Source organism: Somniosus microcephalus, chromosome 3 (assembly GCF_052327205.1).
Source record: "Somniosus microcephalus isolate GS21.2 chromosome 3, FLI_Smic_1.0, whole genome shotgun sequence".
Lineage (NCBI taxonomy): Eukaryota > Metazoa > Chordata > Chondrichthyes > Squaliformes > Somniosidae > Somniosus > Somniosus microcephalus.
Window position 1 is genome coordinate 49,982,583 of NC_140989.1, and position 14,448 is coordinate 49,997,030.

The following is a 14,448-nucleotide window of genomic DNA, read 5'->3' on the forward strand; positions in this document are numbered from 1 at the left end:
CACATTGTGTACTGTGTGTTATGAACCATCATCACTTGCATCAATCAGCAGCCCAAATACAGACACGATGCATCTATTACTTGTCAATGTGGATGAGGCATTATAGGGTTCTTCAGCACATCGGAGAGATTCACTGTTCTACCCTCAGACAGAGGTGTGCCTCATGAGGAAATGCTCTCCAGTAGTGTAGAGAAGCAAAGGAGCATTCAACTGACAGGGGGGGTGGCATTTCTGGGCCATCACGTTGTCCTGTACAATTGACTACAGCCACTGTTTAAGAAAGCATTGCGCACCTAGCAAGTGGAGTACAGAATATATGGCATTGTACATCAGAGTTGGCCTCGGGTACAAGTAATAGGCCTTCTGAACCGTAGGCAGCCTGTCGGCAACTCGGCAGCCAAGCACCATTGCTTTACCTCAGCTGGGGAGCACTTCGAAATGGAGCGGAAACAACATGTAGAAGTACATGAATCACAGGGGTCAATTTAAAACACCTCAGAAAAGCATCTTGGGTCCTTACGCCCCATGCTGTCAAATACCATGTGCACTCAATTACCACAAGCCCTCAAGTACCACAAGCCCTCAAATACCACAAGCACTCAATTACCACAAGCCCTCAAGTACCACAAGCCCTCAAATACCACAAGCACTCAATTACCACAAGCCCTCAAGTACCACGCGCACTCAATTACCACAAGCACTCAATTACCACAAGCCCTCAAATACCACGTGCACTCAATTACCACGTGCACTCAAACACCACGTGCACTCAATTACCACGCGCACTCAATTACCACAAGCCCTCAAATACCACGTGCACTCAATTACCACGTGCACTCAAACACCACAAGCATTCAGTCAATAATACAACCTGCCACTATGAATATATCTTGTAGTCTGTGATTCTTTTATTGTGGCAAAAGGAAAATGGGGTCGTGTAAAACGGGGGATAGTGACACGGCAGCCCGTTGTACATCTCTCCCAAGTTTTATTTCCAGTGACTTCAATCAAAATAAAATTCGGGAGATGTAAGACAGACAGTTGAGTCACTATCACTCGTTTTACACTAACGCGCAAAGTCAAAATTTATCCCAATGTTTTTTTCAAAAGTAGAACAAAATGAACATGTGCAGCTCTTAGCCAAAAATAACCAGAAGCCAGAGATTTCCTGTTTTCAAATATATCTAACAGAAAGTAAACTCAGTGAATAGAATAAATATTATCATACTTGAATCTTAGAAAAGTGCTGCTACTTCTACGTTGCAATCAAGTGGATTTTGTTGGAAATCTCTTTACATGTAGTATGGTTTTATTCTATATACAAGAGGTTGTTAATTCCATATAGTCATTGTATTTTTATATCAATTATTATATTCAAAACATTCAACAGTCCCTTGTTTTAATAATATATTTTCATTTGAGTGTGTGTAGTCATCTGTCAGCCCTGTATATATTTAGATTATTTTTAAACATTAAGTACTAACTGTGCTGATATTTTGAAATCTCCCCCTTCTTTAATTATAACTAACTGGTCTGAAGTGAATTAATTTATTCATGGGATGTGGGCATCGCCAGCAAGGCCAGCATTTATTACCCACCCCCAATTGCCATTGAGAAGGTGGTGGTGAGCTGCCTTCTTGAACCGATGCAGTCCATGTGGGGAAGGTGCTGTTAGGGAGGGAGTTCCAGGATTTTGACCCAGCGACGATGAAGGAACAGCGATATATTTTCAAGTCAGGATGGTGTGTGACTTGGAGGTGAACTTGCAGGTGATGGTGTTCCCATGGGCCTGCTGCCCTTGTCCTTCTAGGTGGAAGAGTTCACGGGTTTGGGAGGTGCTGCAGTGCATCTTGTAGGTGGTAACACTGCTGCCAGGGTGCACCCTCCAGGGTGGAGGGAGTGAGTGTATAATGCGGTGAATGGGGTGCCAATCAAGCGGACTGCTTTGTCTTGGATGGTGTCGCACTGCTTCAGTGTTGTTGGAGCTGCACTCATCCAGGCAAGTGGAAAGTATTCTGTCACACTCCTGACTTGTTCCTTTATAGATGGTGGAAAGGCTTTGGGGGGTCAGGAGGTGAGCCACTCACCGCAGAATACCCAGCCTCTGACCTGCTCCTGTAGCCACAGTATTTATGTGGCTGGTCCAGTTAAGTTTCTGGTCAATGGTGATCCCCAAGATGTTGATGGTGGGGGATTTGGCGATGGTAATGCCGTTGAATGTCAAGGGGTGGTGGTTAGACTCTCGCTTGTTGGAGATAGTCATTGCCTGGCACTTGTGTGACGCGAATGTTACTTGCCACTTATCAGCCCAAGCCTGAATGTCGTCCAGGTCTTGCTGCATGCGGGCATGGACTGCTTCATTATCTGAGGAATTGCGAATGGAACTGAACACTGTGCAGTCATCAGCGAACATCCCCACTTCTGACCTTATGATGGAGGAAAGGTCATTGATGAAGCAGCTGCAACCATCTTCCTTTGTGCTGGGTATGATTCTCATTGACTTAAATTTTACTAGAGCGCCTTGATGCCACACTCAGTCAAATGCTGCCTTGATGTCAAGGGCAGTCACTCTCACCTCAACCCTAGAATTCAGCTCTTTTGTCTATGTTTGGACCAAGGCTGTAATGAGGCCTGGAACCGAGTGGTCCTGGCAGAACCTAAACTGAGCATCAATGAGCAGGTTATTGGTAAGTGCTGCTTGATAGTCGACGATACTTTCCATCACTTTGTTGATGATTGAGAGTAGATTGATGGGGTGGTAATTGCCCGGATTGGATTTGTCCTGCTTTTTGTGAACAGGACATCCTGGGCAATTTTCCACATTGTCAGGTAGATGCCAGTGTTGTAGCTGCACTGAAACAGCTTGGCTAGTTCTGGAGCACAAGTCTTCAGCACGACAGCCGGGATGTTGTTGGGGCCCACAGCCTTTCCTGTATCCTGTGCGCTCAGCCATTTCTTGATATCACGTGGAGTGAATCGAATTGTCTGAAGACTGGCTTCTGTGATGGTGGGGACGTCGGGAGGAGGCCGAGATGAATCATCCACTCGTCACTTCTGGCTGAAGGTGGTTGCAAACGCCTCAGCCTTGTCTTTTGCATTAACACTTTTGGCTCCTCCATCATTGAGGACGGGGATGTTCATGGAGCCTTCTCCTCCCGTTAATTGTTTAATTGTCCACCACCATTCACGACTGGATGTGGCAGGACTGCAAAGCTTTGATTTGATCCATTGGTGGTGGGATCGCTTAGCCCTGTCTATAAAATCTCAGCTTTACTTTCAATCCCACTCTCCCCTCAATGGAGTAATTCTACTGGGTTCTCATAATTGGCCTTTCACAAGGCTTTAAAAGTCTGTAATAAGCAATGTTTCCATAGAAATATAGAAGATAGGAGTAGGCCATTCGGCCCCTCGAGCCTGCTCCGCCATTCAATGCAATCATGGCTGATCATCCAATTTCAGTACCCGGTCCCTGCTTTCTCCCCATACCCCTGGATCCCTTTAGACTTAAGAAATATGTCCAACTCCTTCTTGAATATATTTAATGAATTGGCTTCTACTGCCTTGTGTGGTAGAGAATTCCACAGGTTCACCACTCTCTGGGTGAAGAAATTCCTCCTCATTTCTGTCCTAAATGGCCTACCCCTTATCCTTAGACAGTGACCCCTGGTTCTGGACTCCCTGACCATCGGGAACATCCTTCCTGCATCTAGTCTGTCTAGTCCTGTCAGAATTTTATAAGTTTCAATGAGATCCCCTCTCAATCTTCTAAACTCCAGCGAGTACAAGCCCAATCGTCCCAATCTCTCCTCGTATGTCATTCCTGCCATCCCAGGTATCAGCCTGGTGAATCTTCGCTGAACTCCTTCCATGGCAAGAACACCCTTCCTCAGATAAGGCAACCAAAACTGCACACAATACTCAAGATGTGGTCTCACCAAGGCCCTGTACAACTGCAGCAAGACATCCTTGTTCCTGTACTCAAACCCTCTCGCTACGAAGGCCAACATACCATTTGCCTTCTTAACCGCCTGCTGCACCTGCATGCTTACCTTCAGCGACTGGTGCACAAGGACACCCAGGTCTCGTTGCACTTCTCCTTCTCCCAATCTATTGCCATTCAGATAATCTGCCTTCCTGTTTTTGCCACCAAAGTGGATAACCTCACATTTATCCACATTATATTGCATCTGCCATGCTTTTGCCCAATCACCCAACCTGTCCAAATCATCCTGGAGTTTCTCGGCATCCTCCTCACAGCACACAGCTTTGTGTTGTCTGCAAATTTGGAGATATTACATCTAGTTCCCTTGTCTAGATCATTAATATATATTGTGAATAGCTGGGGTCCAAGGACCGATCCCTGTGGTACCCCACTAGTCACTGCCTGCCACTCGGAAAAAGACCCGTTTATTCCAACTCTTTGCTTTCTGTCTGCCAACCAGTTCTCTATCCAAGTCAGTACCTTGCCTCCAATCTCATGTGTCTTAACTTTACACGCTAATCTCTTATGCGGGACCTTATCAAAAGCCTTCTGAAAGTCCAAATACACCACATCCACTGGTTCTCCCTTATCTATTTTACCAGTTACATCCTCAAAAAATTCCAGTAGATTAGTCAAGCACGATTTACCTTTTGTAAATCCATGTTGACTTTGTCCGATCCTGTCACAGTTTTCCAAGTGCTCTGCTATTACATCTTTTATAATAGACTCTAGCATTTTCCCCACTACCGATGTCAGGCTGTAATTCCCCGTTTTCTCTCTACTACCTTTTTTGAATAGTGGGGTAACATTAGCTACCCTCCAATCCATGGGTACTGTTTCAGATTCCATCGAATGTTGGAAGATGATCAGCAATGCATCTACTATTTCTAGGGCCACTTCCTTAAGTACCCTAGGATGTAGATTATCAGGCCCTGGGGATTTATTGGCCTTCAATCCCATCAATTTCCCTAACACCATTTCCCTACAAATACTGATTTCTTTCAGTTCCTCCCTTTCATCAGACCCTATGTTCCCCGACATCTCTGGGAGGTTATTTGTGTCCTCCTTTTTGAAGACAGAACCAAAATATGAATTTAATTGGTCTGCCATTTCTTTGTTCCCCATTATAACTTCCCCTGATTCTGACTGCAAGGGACCCACGCTTGACTTCACCAATCTTTTTCTCTTCACATATCTATAAAAGCTTTTACAGTCAGTTTTTATGTTCCCTGCAAGCTTACTCTCATATTCAATTTTCCCCTTCTTAATTAATCCCTTTGTCCTCCTTTGTTGAATCCTAAACTGCTCCCAATCCTCAGGTTTACTGCTTTTTCTGGCCAATTTATATGTCCTCTCCTTGGATCTTATGCTATCCCTAATTTCCCTTTGTTAGCCCCGGTTGAGTCACCTTTTATGTTTTAATTTTATGCCAAACTGGGATGAACAAATTCTGTAGTTCATCCATGCAGTCTTTGAATGTTTGCCATTGCCTATCCACCGTCAACCCTTTGAGTGACATTCCCCAATCAATCCTACCCAACTCGCGCCTCAGACCATCGTAGTTTCCTTTATTTAAATTCAGGACCCTAGTCTCCGAGTCATCTACTTCATTCTCCATCTTAATGAAGAATTCGATCATATTATGATCGCTCCGACCCAAGGGGCCTCGTACAACAAGATTGCTAATTAATCCTTTCTCGTTACATAATACCCAGTCTAAGATGGCCTGATCTCTGGTTGGTTCCTCGACATATTGGTCCAGGAAACCATCCCGTAAACACTCCAGGAATTCCTCCTCCACAGTATTGTTACTAATTTGGTTAGCCCAATCTATATGTAGATTACAGTCACCCATGATGACTGCTGTGCCCTTATTGCACGCTTCTCTAATTTCCCTTTTAATGCCATGCCCAACCTCCGCATTACTGTTTGGAGGTCTATATACCACTCCCACTAACATTTTCTGCCCCTTGGTATTTCTCAGTTCTACCCATACAGATTCCACATCATCAGAGCTAATATCCTTCCTTACAATTGTGTTAATCCCTTCGTTAACCCGCAATGCTATACCACCTCCCTTTCCTTTTTGCCTATCTTTCCTGAATATTGAATACCCCTGGATGTTGAGTTCCCAGCCTTGGCCACCCTGGAGCCATGCTTCCGTAATCTCAATCAAATCATATTCGTTTACCTCTATTTGCACAGCTAATTCATCCACCTTATTACGAATGCTCCTCTCATTAAGACACAAGGCCTTCAGGCTTGTTCTTTTAATGCTCTTAGACCTATTAGAATTATTATTTACTGTGGCCATGTTTGATTTAAACCGTTGATTTCTCTGACTGCCACTTTTGTTTTTCTCCTTCCTATCTTTTGCTTTTATCCTCTTTTCCCTTTCCTTTGTCTCCCTGCTCAGGTTCCCAACCCCCTGCCATTTTAGTTTAAACCCTCCCCCAGAGCACTAGCAAACACTCCCCCTAGGACATCGGTCCTGGCCCTGCCCAGGTGCAAACCGTCCAGTTTGAACTGGTCCCACCTCCCCCAGAACCGGTTACAATGTCCCAGGAATTTGAATCCCTCCCCCTCGCACCATTCCTCTAGCCACGTATTCATCTGAAATATCCTTCTATTTGTACTCTGACTAGCACGTGGCACTGGTAGCAATCCTGAGATTACTACCTTTGAGGTCCTATTTTTTAATTTACCTCCTAACTCCCTATATTCAGCTTTTAGGACCTCATCCCGTTTTTTACCTATATCGTTGGTACCTATATGCACCATGACAACTGGCTGTTCACCCTCCCCTTCCAAGATGTTCTGCAGTCGCTCTGAGACATCCTTGACCCTTGCACCAAGGAGGCAACACACCATCCTGGAGTCTCATTTGCGGCCGCAGAAACGCCTATCTATTCCCCTTACAATAGAATCCCCTATTACTATAGCTCTACCCCTCTTTTTCCTCCTGTCCTGTGCAGCAGAGCCACCCCTGGTGCCAGGAAGTTGGCTGCTGCTGCCTTCCTCTAATAAGCCATCCCCCCCCAACAGCACTCAAAGTGGTGTATCTGTTTGAGAGGGGGATGTCCACAGGGGACCCCTGCACTACCTGCCTGTGCCTAGTATTCTGTTGGTCACCCATTCCCTTTCTGCCTGTCCAACCTTTGCCTGCGGTGTAACCAACTGATTAAACATGCTATTCACAACGTCCTCAGCCTCGCGAATGGTCCAGTATGTATCCAGTCGCAGCTCCAGTGCCGCAATGCGGTCTGCCAGTAGCTGCAGCTGGACACACTTCCTGCACACATAGTTGTCAGGGACACAGGAAGTGTCCCTGAGTTCCCACATAGCGCAGGAGGAGCATACCACGGTACCGGGCTGTCCTGCCATGACTTACCCTTTAATTAATTGCAATTAAATTAAATCAAATCAATCCCACCAATTACACTACAGTTAAATGGTATATTTAAGGGCCCTGGTTTACAAAGAGAGCTTAGAAACTATAAACCACAGAGTTAAAGTTTAAAAAGAGAAAAATACTCACCAACCAATCACTTACCTGCTTTCTGGTGACGTCACAGTTCGATTACTTTTTACTTCTCTCTCTCGCTCTCGGAGCTGAGATTGGTAAACCTACCTGCTGCTCTGCCGCCTCGGGGTCGCTTTTAATACTGCTGCCACCGCCGCTTCCCACACAGGTCCGCACTGCTGCCGCTCCAGGGCCTACCTGCTGCTCTGCCGCCTCGGGGTCGCCTTTAAATACTTGCGCCGCCGCTGCTTCCCACACAGGTCCGCACTGCTGCCGCTGCGGGGCCTACCTGCTGCTCTGCCGCCTCAGGGTCGCTTTTAAATACTGCCGCCGCTTCCCACACAGGTCCGCACTGCTGCCGCTCCGGGGCCTACCTTCCAATAGACTAATATTAAAAATCCATTTCGCATGGGAGCAGGGCTGCAAACCATCAGCTCCTGGAGATTTGTCTATCTTAAGTTCTATTATTTTCTCTATTACCATTTTAAAAATTATATTCAATCCACTAAGTTCCTCCCCTTATTTTTAGGTTTCCTTGTCCCATTGGTATTTTACCCTTTCTTCACGGTGAAAATGGATACAAAGTACTCATGTAACAAGTCTTCCATTTCCTTATTATAGTCTTTAATGGGCCCACATTCCCTCTTACCACTCTTTTTCTTTATATATTTAGTTTAAAAAAGTTTATTGTTAGCTTTGATATCCCTTACAGGTTTTATTTTATATTCCTTTTTGCACTGCATATTACTGTACTTGCTTTGTATCGCTTTGTTGCTTTTTATAGCTGTCTCAGTCCACTGGATATCCTTGCATTTGTGTAAGCCTTTTCTTTCATCTTGATGCTGTCTCTTACCTCATTTGTTGACCATGGATCCTTAACTGCACAAGTGATATTTATAACTTGCACAACACATCATCCTCTTGCTGTGTCAGACAGAACTACCTGTCAGTCACTGCAATTGATAAATCTGTAACTTGCTACAGCAATTATTTTTCCTTTAGAAATGAGGCAGGATCTAATATCGCCAGTGAAAAGTGTGCATTTGTGATAGATTAGAATATATTGAGGAAAAGTCATGATTAAATATCCCTAGTGTATGTTATTTTCAATGCTCCTCCTGCTACATCATGGGAAGTAGGCAAGGCTTTCCAACATATGCTGTGCTGTTTATGTCACGTTACATTAAAACCTGGCACTGCCTCGGAAAACCTGGCACTGCCTCGGAAAACCTATCCTAGATTAGAGAAGCATAGGCCCATATTTTTCTGATGCTGTACACCATTATGAAAAAAGATATACTGATGAAACTGGTGAGGAGATCTATTTGTTTTTTGTAAATTCCCTTATTGTTATCACCCGAAGGTGATTTTCTTCTGTTCATGAAATGATGGTATGTAAATAGTCAAAGGAAAGAGAGGAAAAAAACCTTGTTTTGCACTTATTTTCAAGAGGTGCCTACAAAGAAACAGTAGATGCTTAATTTAGAAGCAATTCAGAGATGAATGTAGTTCTTGAACAGCCATGTGGCTGTCTTAGAGATATATTTTCCTCCTTGTATAAAGTTAAGAAAAAATTATTTTACTAAACTGTACAAACCAATGAGAGTTTGGTTCAACAATTACATTTTCATTGTACATACATAGGAAAATGTACTCCCAAGTCTTGGCAGGCTGCAATATGTGATATAGTGTGGCTGCTTTCAGAGGGATCTAAGTGGTCATCCTGCTGTTATTTTCCACCCAATCTCCGTATTCACACATGGTCATTCATGACCTCAAGGCTTCAACCCCATCCAGTTCTGTGGAGCAGCAATTTAATGTGAAGTATGCAATATACTAATATACTTTCTTTACTGGACAGATATACAGGAGCCAAAATTCCACAGCCCTCCTGATGCATTCCTGCAACAGCTCTAGTGGGAGGGCCAGGATCAGTACATGCTGGATCCTGACCTGTGCAGCAAGTATCCATGTATAAGTTGCTGAACCTGCCTATGCCCTTTATAAGGGCTCTGCTCTGCCAAAACCACCCACTACTCCAGGATCATCCTGGGAAGCAAAGATAACCCACGGCTTATTTTCTCTACTTCAACATCTCCTTATACCCCTCTTCCCTGCCCCTTCTGCCCCCATCTCCAACAAGTGAAAGGAGCTCATGCACTTCTTTGTCACTAAGGTTGAGACCATCCGTTCAGTTGCCTTTGCTCCTTCCCCCTTCCCACCAAGCCAAACCTCTCCTCAGAGTCCTCCCTGCGCTTGCCTTTTACCCTGGTCTTTCTCCCATCTCCTCTCATGCCCTCTCCGAGCTCATCTTGTTCATGTTACCCACCTCCTGCTCCCTTGACCCCCATTCCCAATAAACTGCTAACCACCCAACTTCCCTTCCTGGCCCCTATCTTAGCTGACATCAATGATTCCATCTCCTCAGGTACTGTGCCCCTCCCTTTCAAAATAACAATCATCACTCCCCTCCTCAAAAAAACCTAAACTCAACCCCTTTTTACCTTGCAAACTACCACCCCATCTCCAATCTCCCTTTCCTCGCCAAAGTTCTTGTATCTTTCAAATCGCACCCACCTTTCCAGCAACTCCTTGCTTGAATCTCTTCAATCAGGTTTTTCCCCTTTCACAGGACTGAAACACCCCTAATTAAAGTCACAAATAACATCTTCCGTGACTGACTGTGGTGGATTATCCCTCCTCATCCACCTTGACTTCTCTACAACCTTTAATACAGGCGACCACATCATCATCCTCCAATGCATCTCCTTAGATGAACGCCTAGCCTAAGAAGGAGGTATTAAAGAGTGGTGACCAAAAGCTTGGTAAAATACCTGGGGGGGGGGGGGGGGGTTCGGAGTAGAGAGAGGTGGAGAAGTGGAGAGGCAAATGGGTTTAGGAAAGGATTTCTAGAGCATGAGGCAGTTGAAAGGCACAGCTACCAATTGTGGAGGGTGGGTGGGGAGGGGAAGCATGCACAACAAACCAGAGTCAAAGGAATGGAGAATTTGGGGGGGTTGTAGGGCTAGAGGAGATTACAGAGATAGGAAGGGCTGAGGCCATGAAAGGAATTAAACAGAAGGATGAGAATATTAAATTTGCGGCCTTGGGGGATGGGGAGCCAATGTAGGTCAGCGAAAACGGGCGACAGGTGAGTGGAACTCGACATCGGTTAATGTTGTAGGTGCTCCACAGCACCTTGCTACAATGCCATTGAACTTACAAGGTGAAGATTCCTCCACTGGATCCATCACAATAGATTTATGCATTTGAGAGCAGGTGTTCCTCTGTATCCATTGATGGCTTGACTATCAGTTACCCTCAAATTTGCCTGTGAGCGGAGACAATTGCCCAGGATGTGCATGCTGCCAAAGCACTGGGAGCCACTGATGAGAGCTAAGTGCCAAGTCAGTATCAGTGCCTGGAGCCATCCCTTCTATAATATATTGTACAAGTGGCACTGAATTGTAAAGTCATGACTTCAACAATAAAATGCTCTGTGATGTAATTGCTCATCACACCTAAGTTGTGTGTCTCAAAACCTCCTCAAAAGAATGGCTTCTACTGACACCATATTGACCCATGTCAGCATCCTTTATTCAAAGGTGGTCCAGGGTTTCATTGTGTTGCTGCCACTGGTACCAGTCTAGACCCTGTTGTGTGCTATGCTTTTCTGCAAATGTGATGCAAGACATTATTAGCAGTGTTCATTCAGCAAGGCTCATATAAAGTTAGCTTTCCTGTACTATCATTGCATGCATGACAGTACAGGGAAACTCTTGAACATCACATGCTTTTTAAAATCACTGTCTTTACATAATGATATCTGTGTCAGTACAGAGCTAAGTGTGGCTTTGGATGAAGACATTTCCAATACATTTTAAGTTATCAGATTGAGAAATGTGAATATAATGCACAGTACACGCTGCAGCGTTTGCAGTTTAATTTCTGCATTAGCTTGGTGGCTACCCTCACGTCCTGGTACTTCTGCCCCACATCCTTCATGCCTTTGGGTTTCTGAGCCAGCTTTGATATGCTTCATTATCCACATCCAAGCAGTTTGGACCTTCATTTGGTTAATGGGCCTGAAATATCTGATTCTGCAAAGGTCATCTTATTTGTCAAGCAGGCTATCAAAAATGGATGTTGAGATCCCAATCAGAAAAGTGGAGCTTGCATCATTGTCTGTACATTCTGGTAACCTCACAGCAGAGCTGTATTTACCAGTGATTAGAGAGTTCATTAACTGCTTGACAAGTGTGAAAATGAGCATCAGTGTAGGTACTAGCCGATTGGCCAGCATGTCAGGCAAGATTATCAAAATCATGAGAAGCTTAATCTAAGTGAAGGAAATTCAGGTCTACCTGCTGGTTTGATGGACAGATGTCACTCATGAACAGAAATGGGTAAATTTGAATTTTTTTTCTACATTAGTAAAGTAAGACCTTTTGTATCCTTTGTGTTGTCCCCTTTAACATTTTCCAACTGTGTGTTGTCCACTTCAGCCTGTATGTTATCCCAAATGTAACAAACTCCAGAGTGTTATTCTCAATATAATATTCCAGTCTAACTGTTATGTCATGTGTCAATGTATGTGTCCTTATTAACACTTTGTTACCATGCTGTAAAACACCAGATTCACAGAGTGCAGGGTTTGGCTCTTATTTACATTCCATTTCATTTACAGTACTTAGCTTTTCCCATTGTCAGAAAAAAATGTGATGCCGAGGTGAAAATGGTCTCTTTAATGTCCCTCCACTCTGTTAGGCTATTCCCTCTCTGAGCCAAGCCCCCAAACATGAAAATTCATGGCAGTGCATGTTATTAAAATGTTCAAGTAGCACATGGTGGAAAATCTTCAGCAATACAGCATAACCAAAACCCAACATTTTGTCCCTTCCCGTTCCATGTTCAGATTCTTGTGAACAGGCCACAAGGTTACAATGGCAAGTAATTATAAAAAATCTCCAAATACACTCAACAATCTATTCCTTGATTATATAACCAAAATCGGGATAAAATTTGAAGGTAGATACAAACTGTGAGGTAATGAGGATTGTTAAATGTTTGGGAACAGTTTGAAATGAATGACACTTCTTAGAGAGAGACAGTATCCTTGCACAGGCTTATATGAAACATACAGTGAAGGAATAACCTTTAACCTGGTGAAGAAACAGAAAATTAAGGCAATTAGATGACAAAGGCTATGACTAGTACTAGAGTGGCCGAGGATCCCGAGTGAATCCAGAATAGTTTATGCACTGAAAGAAATGTATTCAGAGCATCTAATATTCAATGTTTCAGCACAGCACAATGCAGAAATACCAACAGTACAGAGTTACTAGCCAAAAAATAAGTAGTTAAATCATATTGCAAACAGTGACACTTTCAGTGGATCAAGGAGCAGGCCCATCACCACCTTCTCAGGGCAACTAGGGATGGCCAATAAATGCAGCCTTGCCAGCATGACTCACATCCCGAGAACAAATAAAAGGAAAGTTTCATTAGAGAAACTCAAAAGAAGAGGTAAATCAAGTAGTAATGGCTGTGATGCCACATTTTGGTTTAAAAGCCAGGATTATAAGTGTAATGTTATCTTAATAATGTAATTACGAGTCTCACAAGCAGTTGTAGAGGAGTGCCATTTATTCAGTCCTGACCCTGTGTCTCTAGTACAGTATCTGAAGCATGGCCAAGATGGCGTCGGATCCCGCCCCCGGATATGACATCAGCCATCAACCAGCTGTCAATCAAACCCTGCTGTCTTTACGACAGCTACGGTTATCCGTACATCTTCCCCCTTCAATGAAGACATAACACAATAACAACATAACATAACACATAGAGCACTTGTTAACATCATACAGAACCAGTCAGTGTAACTACACCGTTGAGCTAATTGCAGGTAGGTATAAACCTTACCCACACCCAGGAGTCCATTAACTGTTTACAGTCTTATCAATCCCTGTCTACAGGTCAAGTTTAACTACAGGCTTTCTGGTGCGCTGTGACCTGCGTGGCTGAACGGGTGTTTGCTGAACCACCCCAGTTGTATCCCTTAAGTTCATGTCTGTACCACATAAGTCCCTTGTCACATTATCACTATTGTGTCCTTCGTCACTTTGTGGCATTTCCCTCATCTCGTCTCTTTGTGGCATTTCCCTCATCTCGTCATCCTCTCTATCCTCCTGAGGCTGAAAGGTCTCTGTGGTTTTCAGTAGGTGCCTCCTGTTTCTGCGAAACACATTGCCGTTCTCTGTCATGACACTGTATGACCTGGGGACGACCTGTTGTAGAACGGTGGCTCTTGTAGGCCATGACTCAGGCCCTTCAATGCGAACTATATCCTTCTCCTGTAGAGGCGCTAGTGTAGTGGCTGTGCGGTCATGAAGTGTTTTTTGTTTCTGTTGTAGTTTCCGAGCCTTGTCTGCCTACACCTCATCTCTGTGGTCAGGTGTGACATAACTGGGAAGTCGTGTACGGATTTTCCGACCCAGTAAGAGCTCAGCTGCAGACTTGCCACTTGCTAGCGGGCCCACCCTGTACGACATCAGGGCCAGATATGGGTCAGTGTTGCTGTGTGCTGCTTTCTTTAATAGTCTTTTCACAATCTGTACCCACTTCTCCGCTTTTCCATTAGCCTGAGGATAGAGCAGACTGGAGGTTACATGATTAAACTCATACTCTGAAGCAAATGACTGAAACTCATGACTGGCATAGGGAGGGCCATTATCAGAGACCAGGGTTAGAGGGATGCCCTGCCTGGCAAAGATTGACTTCAGGTGAGTTATCACAGCTCTTGATGTGGTACTGGACAAGAGAGCCATCTCCAGACAATTGGAATAATAATCAATAACTAACAAATATTTCACTATGAAGGAAAAGACTATAAGAACATATGTTCTTATGAATAATAATCAATAACTAACAGATAGTCTTTTCC